A 12349-nucleotide genomic window follows, 5' to 3' on the forward strand; every position below is an offset into this window, starting at 1 on the left:
AGCTGCCTCTTTAGCCTGTGCAGGGAGCTGGCCCAGGCTGCACCAGCTGGCCGTGGCTGTTTCCCCTCTGCTCTAGCTGCTGAAGACCTGGCAACAGCTCCAAGGAGTGATGGGAGCCTGACAGAGGGGATGTGAATAGCTGGCTCTTGATTGACAGCCCCTCCATGGAGTCGTCTGTCAGATTAATTATCTGTACTTCAGAAATCCCTGGAGATCCCATCACCATTTCACAGGGTGCTGTAGAAACACATCATGAAGTTCCAGCTCCCTTTCCCTCAAATGGCAATCTGTCTGTAAGAGACAGCATGTGGAATCAGCTTATGGATGGCAGTAAGGAAAGAAAAAAGGCTTTTGAAGGGTTTGGGAAATACACAGACACCACAAAGTGGTGTTTCCCTTTGGCTAATGGCATCAGAGTTTCCTTGGTGTCCTGTGAAAGTGGTGATCTCCAGCAGCTGACCACCAGCCTGGGTCTTGTTCCCTATCTGTGTGGGTTTGCTCCAGCCAAAAGGTAGCCGAGAGCATCATGTTGGATGAAGACCCAGAAATTTGGGTTCCAGTACCTTAACCTGCAGATGTTCACTCTGTTGATATAGAAATAAGGCTAAGATTTACTACTATTATTATTATTATTATTATTATTATTATTAATAATAATAACAATAACAATAAATTATTATTATTATTATTATTATTATTATTATTATTATTATTATTATTATTATTATTATTATTATTATTATTATTAATTCCCAAGAAGTTGTCAAAGTGAATTTAAGATAAGGGACTTTTAAGTAGTGCTTTCATGAGGAATTACTCATGAAAAATTCCTCCTCTGCACTTTCCCAATTTCATTAACAAAGGAATGTTTATAAAGCAAAGCCTGTGCTAGACACTGACATTTCTAAGTTTGAAATTGCTCTTGTAGTAGTTGAAATGAAGTTCATGCATCAGTTTGAGAGTAGGTACTACATCTGGGTGGAACAAGGACCTACTTGGGACAATCAAGAGAAATAAATATTCCTTGTAAGACAATGGGGCAAGCACTGATATTATGAGGAAAAGCAGCTGAGCCTGGTGAAAGTGTCTCCTTGCTAAGACTATTTTCTAAAGTCACCATTACTTAACAAGAATAAATGAATATTTTTATATTGAGAAAATATTGGCATTCTCTAAAAGAGAGATGAATAATAAAATAATAGAGTCATTAAATGGTTTGGGCTGGTAGGGATCTTAAAAGGTGAAGGGGTCTTTAAAGTTATTTCAGTTTCAAACCCTCTGCCATGGGCAGGGACACCTTTCACCAGACCAGCTGCCTCCCATCTCCTTTCTACCTGTCCTTGGACATTTCCAGGGATGGGACAGTCACAGGTTCTCTGGGCAAACTGTGCCAGGGCCTCACCACACTCTAGGGGAAAAATTTCTTCCTAATATCATATTATCAATCTAACCCTGTCCCCTGACAGTTTCCTCTTGTCATTTCCCCTTGTAGCACCACTCCATTCACTTTCTAAAGCCCTTCTCTATCTCCCTCTCTCATGTGGTTTATGGACTGCCAGTGCACATTGAGGGATCATGTTGAGCTTCTCATCCATCAACACTCCCAAGACCTTCATCTCCAAGATTCCCTCAATCCATTCTCTGTCCAGCCTGCGTTTGTGTTTTGGATTGCAAAAACCTGTTATGGACAGGTGCAGAGCCTTGCACATGGCCTTGTTGAACTTCATCATGTTCACCCAAGTCCAGCTCTCAGGGCTGCCGAGCACTCTGAATGTCACACTGTTTGTTACCAGTAACTATTCAATGTCTTCCTTGAGGCAGAGGTTTGTTGTACAGAGATCAGACTCCTGATAGACTTTCCTGCCTATAATTGCATCCTCATTAAAGCTAGGCTAATATAATCTTTGTTTTCTTTTGTTTCCTTGCATTTTGTATTTCAGCGAATGCCAAAACCCCCTGCTCTCCCTATATCCTTCTAAATTCTCTTGTTGTAAAGCCAGCTAGCCTTAAGGACAGCCCTATGTCGTTCATTCATGTCATTCATGATCCCTAAGGGGTAGGTTGAAGGTTTTCTTTTATAAAGTACGACATGCTAATCCTGGAACTGATCAGTGATTTCATATCAACTGTCACTGAAGGATGATGAGAACTTTCTGCAAACATAAGGATTCTTGTGCCCATTTTGTTAATGGATCACGGAGACTGAAGGGCTCACTGAGGCCACGTGTCGATGGTGTCAAACACAGAATCACCACTTTTCAGCCTGGAATTTCCAGCTATTCCTGGTCTCTACTATTTATCATCTTCTAAAACTCAGCTTGCCAAAGCATATTCAAACTTACAAGAACTGAAGAACTGGATTACCTCATTTATTGTAAAGAAACTCTTCCCTGTGAGGGTGGGCAGGCTCTGGCACAGGGTGCCCAGAGCAGCTGTGGCTGCCCCTGGATCCCTGGCAGTGCCCAAGGCCAGGCTGGACAGGGCTTGGAGCACCCTGGGATAGTGGAAGGTGTCTCTGACCATTGCAGGGGGTGAAACTGGATGAGATTTAAGTTCTCTTCCAAACTGTTCTGTCATTCTATGATTTTATAACTATGGGCTATTTTGATTCAGATGGAATTTGGTGTGGAACACACAATAACTCTGATTTCTAGTAGGGATGGCATAGCAGTCATGAGAGTAAGAATGTTTGGCAAAGTTTTTGTTCCTAGTACTTGCAGAAAATGTCAGGCAAGGATCTCTTAGCAGGAAAAGCAGATAAATAAGCTTCAGGGAAAGAAAATTTCTCAATGTCACCTTCCTAAGAGAAACTTCTGAGACCCCAAATATAGCTTACCCTGATGCTAATGCTATGCAGAAAGGAAGCTTGGGCTATGTCACCAAGGTACTCAGCAGTTATGAGGTGTATATTTTAGAAGATCATGTGAAGAATTAAGCATGAAGATGCCATTTAATTATACATTTATGCACTTGCTTTTTTTTTCTTTTTTTTTTTTTTTTAGAGCAGACTCTTTGCTGAGCATTTACTTCTTTGAGTTAATGACAATAATTACATGAAAATCCATTTGGGCTTCTCAAGATGCTGAATTTGCAAACTGGCAATACAAATACTTTAATACTCATTTAAATACACTGTAATTGCACTTGATTCTAAGTAGTGGCATTTTAAAAGCTGTGCCATTTGTAAATATTAGATGTGCCCCTCCCCCCCTCACTTTAACATCAATCCTTAGTGTATCTGGTTGATGTCAGTCTTGATAAATTATGCTGCTGAAAGAGCTGACCATAAAGAATAACATTTTCCATTAAAAATTAATATATTCCCATGCCACAGGTCCTTGTGTAAGTGCAATACAATGGTCTGTATTGTCTGTCTGTCAGCACATCCATGTCTGATTTGTGGTTTACCTAGATCCTACAAAGTCCTGAGAAAATTGCAGTTTTGATACCTGTCATTCATTAGTAATATTTATATTCCTAATGTATTACAATATTTGCACACTGACAAGTGACACCTGCAGTCTGGTTAGCTGTCAGCCAGGCTCACAACATGAAAGAAATTACTTTTCCTCCTTATTGAATGAAAACACAACATTTTTTCTGCCTTTCCCTCAGCACTCGGTTTTCCGAAGGGATTTCAAATGGCTCCCTGCTGGTTTAGTTTAGGATGGGCACAGCTTTCTGCAGCCCTGGGGAAAACTGGAGCAGTAGGAACAGAGTCATCAAGCACAGTTCCTTACACCTCAGGTCCTGATTCACATCTCCCTGCTCAGAAACTTGCTGGGTATCATGCCAAAAGTTGTTTGAGTTTCTCCCCTTGCCTTCCTTTTCCCACAGTGGACATCCTAGGACCTAATGTCCTGTGTGCATAGGAAGACATCCTCCCTTCCAGACTGAATGCAGCCTTGGAAATTTTAATGTGGGTGACATTTTAAAGTTCTCCTTTTTTTTTTTTTTGGCAATGTTTTTCTTTCCTTTATATTGCTTTTCTGTGTACCTAATTATTGTAAATGTGGACAACTGTTTCATACCATGTTTTCATGTTTTCAAGGAACACTCTTTTGCTTATGTACACATTGTCTGTGTACATATTTTGTGCCAACTGTTTAGAAAATGCATTTTCTTTCTCCTTTGCATTTCAACCTGTTCAGAAAAGTCTGGCTGAATGATGCCTCACCTGTGGAAGTGTTTTTGTTAAAGTGCTAACTTTGCAAAACTAACTTAATATTAATGAGGTTTTGTTTCAGAAGGGTACCGAAGCAAGGTTCTAAGAAGTCTTTGCTAATTTATTTGATTATTCCCTGTTTTGATTTTTTTAGTTTTGTGTTGGATGACAATAATGCAAAAGCCCAAGAGAATGTGATGCAAAACCCTTCATTTTCTAGGAAACAGGTTTTTGATTATTGCTGTGAGGCTGTTCCCAAACAGAATGAAGAGAGCTCCTGTGAAATTAAACAATTTGCAACTTTCCTTCTGTAGAAAGAGAAAAGTGAGAGTTACCTATGAGCTCAGGCCAAATAAAAGAGAGCTTTGTAATGAGCATCATCTAAAGATAAAGCTGATCTCCATCAGCCCCAGGTTCCTACATTTTCCATTCTATTATGTTAGTAGATATGGGACTGAAATATTTTCTCTCTTTCTCTTTCCCCCTTTCCCCACCTTCTCCTTTCCCTTTTCCTTTCCCACACAGGGTTTGTTTCTTTCAGGGGTCCCTAGCTCCTTCAGTTGCATGGTGTCCTGGACTTTCATTCTGACTACATATTTAATATGAGAGCAAACCAGAGTTAGCAGTCAGACTTGCACACAACTGAAGATCCATCAGATTTTGTTGACAGAAAGTGCACTCTCTCTATGATTAAAATACCCCAAAATTTCTTGTTGTGTGAAGCAGCTGAAACCACTCTGGTTCAAAAATTCTTGTTTAATCTAAAAAAATCTGTTTAGCAGTTAAAGCAAGCAAAAATGTGTGTTGTGTGGAAAATTTTGCCCAACAATCTATCAACCCTTGCACATATCTCAGTGTTTTTATTGAAGTTCACCTGCCCTGACTCAGGAATCTCTAAAGGAGATCTGAAGAGGTCACCCCATAACTGAAGAGCTGTCCTAGGTAGGAGAAATATCAAAATTGTATGTTTTGAGACATATTCTTAAATCCTGATTTGCATAACTGCATAACCTTTGTATACCTACAAAATACATTTCTAAATACAAAAATATGTGTACACCTTCTGTTAACAGTTACTACAGTTTTGCACAGAAGCTCATTCCTCTGTGGATGTTTATGCATGTGCACCAGACACCCAGAAAAGTGTTCAAATATTCCTATGCCCCACATTTCCCATTCTTTCTTTTAATAAGAGAGTTTTCTGAAAGACTGGTTATTTTAGCAAAATGAAACACACTGATGTGACATGCTGATACCCTACACATTGGGAAGAATGAAAGGATCAGCCTTTGAGTGAGAGCTCTTTTTGTAAACTCACATGCTTGAATGATTAAACCCAAGGATTAAAATATCTTTTACAATGTGTAATATTTTTTTCTTTCTCTCAATAACTAACACAGGAAGGGAGGACAGAGGAAGAGAGAGAAATAAGCTTATATTCTTAACTTTCTTAACCCATATTCCATTCCAGAACTGTAAGATGTGATAAAGATAGGTAAGCAGATTAATTTAGCAGACTTCCAGACTTCTGATGCAAAAGAGGGAGGCAGAAACATTTTATCATTTCTGACATATGGAGCATGTAGTTCTGACTGCAATATGGAATGGATGATCAAAGTCATGTTTTCAATAAATCCTAGGAACATTTTTAGCCTTAAAGTCATTAGTAAACTTCAATTTAGGAACTGAACCCTAAAACCTTAATTTGGACAAAGCAGTCCTACTTGGGAGCATAGCAACTCACTCACAGTTCAAAATTTAATATAATTCTTGAACCAGGCAGCTCAATGTCTTGGAGAAAATGACTAAAAAATACTTAGAAAATACCTTCAAGGTATGAGGACGAAATTGAGAGCTAAGCACAGGGAAAATAAGAACTAAGGCTTTCAAAGAAAATTGAAGCTTTGGAGAGCCTTCAACTATTTTGATTTATATTTAAACATTTTAGAGATTGGAGCTTTGATTAGCTGAGACCCTCTCCAATTCCCCTTCAGCTCTGATTTATGGGCAGGCTGAATCTCAGTAAAATGAAAGCTAAATGAGGTGTTCTTTAAAATTACCTTTGAACACTTAAAGAAGGTAAGGAAGAGGGCAACTTGGTTGGTGCTGACATGAAGGGGAATGGGATATGAGGGTGAGTGTTTTTAGGAGCTGAAGTATTTTAAATACTGGAGAGGAGGGAAGGAGCAGAAAGAACAGGATGTCAGGGTGTTTCTAATTGCTACATGTGATAGCTGTTATATATACATCACTTTTGACTGGGAGATGCATGAAACTAGACTTGTTAGCATAAACAAGGCTGTTTGTGCATATGTAAGATGGAATTTGGTGGAGTTTTTTGGTGGTTTATTTTTTTGTTGGGAAGAATTTTTTTCTCAGTTTACTGAAGAAATGGCTTTCTCATTTTGGTGTCTACAATGGATTGGCTCAGCCTATCCTATGTTATTCTGATAGAAATTTTGTAGCTCCTAGGAAGGAGCCAGACACCTCCAGGTGAAAATGTGCAGGGGTAGTTCATGGGGAATGACCCCAGTGGCTCAGCATAGAATCATAGCAGGGCTGGAGTTGGAAGGGAGCATAAGGATAATTTTCTTCCAAGATCTCTGTCATGTACACGGACACCTTCCACCATCCCTGGGTGCTCCAAGTTTCATCCAGCCTGGCCTTGGGCACTGCCAGGGATGCAGGGGCAGCCACAGCTGCTCTGGGCACCCTGGGCCAGGGCCTGCCCACCCTCCCAGCCACCAATTCCTGCCCAACATCCCAAAATCTGTGCCTGCCCTGTGGCAGTGCAGCCATGGCCTGTGTGCTGTCCCTGCAGGCCTTGTCCCCAGTGCCTGGGCAGCTCTCCTGGAGCCCCTTATGACATCCTTTACTTCAGGCTGAACAAACCCAGCTCTCTCAACCTGTCTTCCTAAGAGATGTGCTCCAGCCCTCTGGTAAATTTTGTGGCAATCACCCTGGATTAAGCTCCTTTAATAATATAGTGGGAAGAAAAAGTTCTGTACATGACCATGGTCTTCCCAGTCCTCCCCAGTTTTTTGCTTTTTGCATTGCCATTCTATCTAATAGAGAAGAAAAATAATGAACACTGACATTATCAGAAGCCAGTCAGAAATGGCTGAAAATGCCCCTTAAGGCAGGGCAGTATCCAGGTCTACAAATGTTCTCAGCCCTGCTCTCCTCACAGCTGCTGGTGTGGGAATTGTCTCTACTCAAGGATGTGCACTGTGTGAGAGTGGCACACAAGGGGTCAGAGTCCCACCCCACCAAGCTGCTGCAGTTGTCTCATCCCTGTAAGAAAAATATCAGGTGCAGAGGAAATTGCACATGACAATTGTTTGAAAACATGTCTCTCAAATGAAGTAAGGAATGTGTCATAAGCAGATGATCCCTGTGAGAGTGGTAGCTGCCAAAATTGTGAGTTAGGTCATGATGTTTGCAGAAGATTTTAATATTTTGCAGCTGGAATGTGCATATAACAACGTATTCCCACCCTGCATTCTTGCTGAGTTTGAAGGCATGGATACAAATGATTACTGACTGGCTCAAAAACTTCCTTGCAGATACCACGGATTTGTTTCTTGACAGCCTTTATCATGGCAAGACGAACTGTTGAGGTATCATGAGTGCAAAAGATTGAGTCTGACTGTGGGGGAATGTTTAAGTTTTCCTAGTTAGTTAAAACAGCCGTAGGGCATCTTGGACTGGGTTCAGCTTCATAGCTTGGACACAGATCTCAGTTATCCTCTATTCTTGGCACTGGTCTTTTCTTGCCTGACAGCCTAGTGATGGGAATCCAGGATCTTCGACTACATAAATCTGTTCCTACATAGGTGTCACCTCATTCTGCAGTGGCATGCTCAGCATTCAAGCATTTCCCTTGGTCGTTTCTCACTGACAGCTGTTTCTTCCCAGTGGGGCGCAGATGAGCCATGGCAAGCCATTATCACTTCTCTAAGATGATGTTGAGTCGGCCTCGACATCAGTCCTGAAGATAACTGTGGTCTTGTGCAGCCAGTGGCTTGGATCTTTTCCTGTTTTCCAGAATATTGTCCCAGCTAGGCAGTCTCACCCTTATCAACACAAATAACTCACATGCATCCCCTGGGACATTCACATGGGTGAGTAGAGGCTTTCTTGTGATTTCTCTTGCATTCCTTGCAGGGTTTTTATTCCAGACACATGCAACAATTTTGGTGCCACTGATGTGGCTTTGCAGCCAGTTGAGAGAACCACTGTGGGCTGAGGTGCATAGTTACTATTTTTGTAACTACTGGCATCAATTAATAACTTAAATGGTGTTGCTTCTGGAATTAGACAGATCCCACAGTTTTTCATCTTTATTCTTGAGACATTTGGCTTCTCCTGTCTCCCTAATCACTTTCTCATGTATTAAGTCAGGGTCGAGCCTTTCTGATGCAAAACACTCTTTCATGCACAAGTCATAAAGTCACACAGAGTTTAATCATGCTTCCAGACAGAGAAATGGCAGCTTCTCAAGGAGAATTGCATTGGGACTGGCACCTCAGTGAAGAAGTTCCCCCATTCCATGACCCCTGGGAGACAGCAAAGGGCCTAAGAAAGTCACCAGAGCTTCTTGCCTGCCCATGGCTGAACCAAAGGAGTTGGAGTAGAGGAAAAAGATCTGTGCAGGCATGCATTGTCCAGCCACAGCAGAGGAGGCTGCTCATCCTGCTCTCTCTGAATGGCAGGTGCCACTGGTGTTTCTTTTAGAAACATCTCCATATTGGGGATATCTTTTGGCCAGGCCCAAAGGGGGTGCTGCCAATTCCAGGGAGAGCATTGAAAGTGGTGATGGGGCTTCCTGCAAATGGCAACACAGAGACACCCTCATGATGATGTTCCCTGTCTGCCATCCACTACCATGCAGGGAGACTAAAGAGATGTCTCACTTTCCCCCAAAATTGGATTGCTTATTTCTTTGCAAAGACAGAATGTGCAATAAATGGATGGACATCATCAGTCTGTGGTTGGAGAGTATGAACTGGGGTGTATTTTATGGCTTAAGTCATAAATAAGGCATAAGCACTCCTGCAGGATCAATGGGAAAAAAGTAATCTCAAGAAATGGTTCTGAAGCAGCTCAGAGGTTTTAAGAATGAGAAAGTTGTATGTTTCTTTGTCCCTTAGGTCCACATCTAACCTTGTCTATCTGCACTTATTCTCACTTAGCTAACACCTATTCAGCAAAGAATTTGGCAGTATTTAAAACCATCCCTGTTCAGCAATGCATGGAGGCAAGTGTTCCACATGAAATATGTACTGAAATCCTTCTCCTAGGAGTGTCCTTGCCAACCTGACCTCTCTATCCAAATTCTAGCGAAAACTGAGCTGATGACAGGGGGCTTTGGCCAACAGACTTTGCTCAAAGTGGTATCACAATCTGAATGTGTATAACAACTGCAATTTGAACATAGAGCTGAGCCTAATCTTTGATGCAGGTGCAAAATCACCATCCTTCTTCAACTATGGAAACCATCTTTACTGGAGCTTTACTAGTCAGGATTTCTGACTAGCTTTATGCAGCAAAAAACCAGAGTGATTTCTAAGGATCTCTATTGCATTCACACTGAGTTAGCATAATGGAGGCTGCTAAATTGAAAAAAAGAGAGATTCCTCGTATCTGATCCCATGTGCAATTTCAGATATATACTGTCTGAAGCTGGAATGTCTGGATGTGTGGAACAAGGCTGCTATTGCAGCTTGTCACTGCCTGGGTAGTAAGGGACAAAGTGAGTACATGAAATGGATGCATGCAGGCACAAAATCTGAATGATTACAGTTTTGCAAAGGTACAAAAGTTTAGTCAGTGTAAATTGCTGCGGGAGTACCAAGACTAAAATAACTGAAAATTGATTCTCACTTACTTTTGAAATATTCTGGTGAACTGACAGTTATTTTTGAATAGCTCCATGCCTGCTGAAGTCCAAGGAATTCTTGCCACTGATTTCAGCATGAGCAGAATGTTGCTGAGTAATTCTAAAAGACCACCCTCCTCTCAAATTCAAATTGTCTCAATGAAGTCAGCACATTTCAAGTCTTTCTTTTCCCTGTTGATCCCTGTCCTGAAAGAGATAATCTCCTGTGATGTGCTGCTTGAAAACAGAAGGAGTCAAGTGGCAAAAAGAACGTGAAATCCTATTTTCAGAGTCCAGGATGTCAAAGATTAAGTGCACACTCAATGTCAGCTATTTACATATAAGACTTTTCCCATGATGGCTACAATCGCCTTCAGACTACACCTCCCTATCGAGAGGGAGCTGCAAATTTAAGATTTTCCAAGAAATAGTTCATAGACAGCAAACACAGGCAGACGTACTGCTTCTCTTCTGATTTATAATGTTATTATATTCTATACAGTATATATAGTATATATTTATACTATGTATATATGTATTACATGGCTATGTTCTGAAATATGGGCTTACTGTTCAGCCCTGAGTCAGAGGAATAAGCAATGCATTCCATCTCATCTTCAGGCAGCATCCACAAAATGCCCCAAAACTCACAGTTTGAGCACTAGCCACATCTTTCTATTGTGGTTTAAAGTTGTGTAACGAGACAAACCTCTGATGTGACAGCCTGGGTCATGATGTCATTGTTACATGGCAATTATAACAATGAAATAGCAACAGCTAAACGCTATCCAGTGGCTGCACCAAGAATAGGTTGACTGAAATGTAATGGCTATGCATCATCATTAGAGAGCTGCTGAGTCTCAGAGAATCTCTTCTAATGAACAATTGGATAATCACCAGCAAACGACGACTTTTGCAATTGAATCTAAAAGATGAACTCATTGATACCATTGGATTATTAGGAGCTTATGTATTGATGTTCAATCATTTTAATAGATGCACTGTCCTTATTGTAGAATATGACAGTAAAAGTGCTGTGAATAATAATTTCCTAATAATAACCCTAATGATGCTAATAATACCATAATCTTATTTAATCTAATTTAAATACGCAGAAAAAAGGGGCCTACTTAGAACCACTCATCTTTTGTTGGTGGAAATACTCTCAATATAAAAATTACATTTCTTTCCAACTCCTTTGGCATGCAGAAATCAAAGCCACTCACCACTTACAAATCAGGCAGGAGTCCCAAATCTGTAAAATCTTTAGGAAAGCACTAATGTGTTGTGTTAAATAGGCATGAATTTAAGCATCTGCTCACAGACTTTGCTGAACTGAGCTTTCTCAGGCTTTTGGGCAGGGACTCAGTTATGAATGAGATTAATTTTGCCTCCATGTTGGGATGCCTATTATTACCTGAGTCAATTTAATTTGTAATGAAGGCTCAGCAAGTGATTGCATGAGTTAACAGAGGAACAGAGTGTAGATGAAGGCACATGGCAAAGGCACAGCTGAAATCAACTGTCTGGCACACCAAACTCTCAGCATATAGTAAATTGTCTTGACTCCACATGTACTTTTAATAAGCCATGTCAGAAAGAAATCCTCTGAGAGCATGTCGCCCAGGCATGGGCTTGCCTCAACAGAGTTTAAAATAAATTCCATCATCAAGTATTTTCATTTGGGTCCACCCTGAAGTTGCAATACTTTTGCTACATGTATAAACACTGAAAATTTGACAGAGTTAATCCTGTATCTGAAGAATTAAAAGCAACGCCTTTTTTGCTGCAAGCCCTACTTCTTCTGTGTGTTATATACATGGTTTTGTATTTCAGTCATATCTTCCTTTGTGCAAACAAAGTCAGGATTTCTGTGTTTTGCAGAGCTGATGTGTCCCTGGGAATAAGGGCTGGATTCTCTCGTGGCTAACACTTCACTCTGAGAGAGAACTTCTGGTTGCAAAATTTTTATTGGTGGCAACGAGTGAGACAGGAGGAAAAAAATCTGAATTCTGGACTATTTGTGAGGCTGACAGCCAGGCTAAAAATACCTTTCCTGCTCAGCAACACAGATGAGTGGTCAAATAAACAAGGTAGTTGTCATTTTCTCTGAAAAGGTCCCTTTTCAGAACCAAAAAGTAAGTTCAAGGAAAGCAAGTTTTACAAGGGAGGGTAAAATTCCATGTTTGCTGAAAAAAAATCACTGTTGCTGGCCGTGGTGTCTTGCAGGAGACAGAAGTGGACTCAGTAGTGATGATTGTGTGTGGATAAAAATGGGGCTGGGTGATTACAGGGGGAGAAGT

The sequence above is a fragment of the Passer domesticus genome, chromosome Z (assembly GCF_036417665.1).
Source record: "Passer domesticus isolate bPasDom1 chromosome Z, bPasDom1.hap1, whole genome shotgun sequence".
In the NCBI taxonomy this organism is placed as follows: domain Eukaryota; kingdom Metazoa; phylum Chordata; class Aves; order Passeriformes; family Passeridae; genus Passer; species Passer domesticus.